The 2,145-nt window shown below is 44.3% G+C and overlaps 1 pseudogene; it reads left to right on the forward strand.

Annotated features, from left to right (window-relative positions):
- Nucleotides 1-491: 491 nt before the first annotated feature.
- LOC141979222 (olfactory receptor 52N2-like) lies at nt 492-1,415 on the forward strand (annotated as a pseudogene).
- Nucleotides 1,416-2,145: the final 730 nt, after the last annotated feature.

The raw sequence follows: 2,145 nt of genomic DNA on the forward strand, positions 1-2,145 counted from the left end.
TGCAACGAGTTCCTCAGTTTAATTAGGCATTGAGTCAAGAGAGCACTCTTTTTTTATTGGTTTTGAATTTTCCATGTTTCACTTTAATTGAATGTCCTCTTGATCTTGTGTTAGGAGACATGGAGAACACATTCTCAATCTACTCTCTACCAGGCAGTATTTTATAGATTTTCACATCTCCCCTCTAATTTATCTCCTTTGTAAGGTAACAATCCCAGTCTTTTTCAACTTTCATTATGCTGCCCATTCACCTGGCTTGGTTAGCTCTCTCTGAGGACTTCTCTGGACTTGACTAGGACCTAAATAATCTTGTGCCACCTGCATATGTTGCCACATCACTGCTCAACACCCCCTTTCTAGATTGGTAATAAGTATTGCTATACAGTTTGTTATAAATTGTGTAAACCCCCCACCCCTCTCCCACCACCCACTTGCTATCCTTCACAGGCACCTTGATCATTTCTGACCCTGATCGACACATGAACCACCTCATGGCAGTTTTCAATCTCACACACTTTGACACTTCAGCATTCTTTCTAATGGGCATCCCTGACTTGGAAGCTGCTCACATCTGGATTTCCGTCCCTTTCTCTATTTTCTACTTTATGGGCCTGCTGGGAAATTTCACGCCTCTCTATTTTATAGGCAAGGAGCAGACTCTGCACAAGCCGATGTACCTGCTGCTCTCCATGCTGGCACTCACAGAAATCGGCACATCTACTTCCGTCGTGCCAAATGCAATGTGCATAGTTTGGTTCAATTTGAAAGGCATTACTGTGGGTGGCTGCCTCATGCAGATGTTCTTCATTCACGTGGCTTCTGGGACACATTCAGCCATCCTCATGACAATGGCCTTTGATCGCTGTGTCGCCATATGTAACCCTCTGAGATATGCCACAGCCATCACCAACGCATGAATAGCTAAGCTAGGGCTGGTGGGTTTGATAAGAGCTGTTCTCTTCCTTCTTCCCATGCCCCTGCTCCTGAGCAGGCTGCCATTCTGTGCCAGCCGCATTATCCCACATACGTGCTGTGACCACATGGCTGTGGTGAAGATGTCGTGTGGCGACATTACAGTCAACAGGATGTACGGTTTGGTAGTAGCATTTGTAATGACCATGTTAGACCTGACAGTTATTGCCCTGTCCTATGGTCTGTTCAGAGTATCCTCCAAGAAAGCCCACCAGAAATCTTTCAGCACTTGCACAGACCATATCGGTGTGATGAAGATGTCTTATCCTTCCTTCCTCTTCTCCACTGTGACATACCAGTTTGGTCAGGGAATTGCTCTCCATGTTCACATCATCTTGACCAACCTATATTACCTCCTCCTCCCCATGTTCAATCCTATCATTTATGGGGCCAAAACCTGCGAGCTTCGTGAGAAATTGCATAAGTACACTTGCAGAATATGATTACCCAGTGCCACTGATTTTAAGCCTTCCTGACAAGAGGGTGAATGTGTATCTTGTTAATCGAGGGTGCTCTGTTCTCCTTTGGCTGAGCTCAGCACTGTGGAAGTTCCAGTATGAGAAGCTCCTCGCACCTAACCTCTTATCACTGTATCACCAAGTATTGATCTCTCTGCTGCTAAGTTCCCTCTCTCTCTCGCCATCACCTGATCTCTTTCAGTGTAATCTATCAGCCCTCAGCCCCCAAAACCCTGTCACTTGTTCTTTCCATGACTTTCAAACCAACAGAAGATACGGTAGTTTTCTGAAGCAAGGTGGCTTTCCATTATACCCTGTTTGAACCGGTATCTTGTTCAGTTTGACAAACTGAAGCCATGCTTTCTGATAGCCAAAGACAATAAAGTAAGTACAGTGCTGAAATATACCTGATTTTTCTACGTCCAGTCCTTCTTGAAGCCTGGAGGATAAACTCAATGTTACGGTTGGAAAATGGTAATACAGGAAAGGTGCTGCAGGAATTGAGGGCATTCTACTCGAGCTTCTTGGTGAGAGTTTTGAAACTATGTGTTTCTCAGAACTGGAATATATTACTCTGAATTTGAGGGCAGTTTGTGAAACAGATGAAACAGAGATTGCCACTATATGTCCAGGTGATTGAATCACTTGCCTTCCTGAGTCTTTCACAACCTAGATTGGCTGATGTGTCATTTTTGCATCTATACAATTATACAAA

The sequence above is a fragment of the Natator depressus genome, chromosome 1 (assembly GCF_965152275.1).
Source record: "Natator depressus isolate rNatDep1 chromosome 1, rNatDep2.hap1, whole genome shotgun sequence".
NCBI lineage: Eukaryota > Metazoa > Chordata > Testudines > Cheloniidae > Natator > Natator depressus.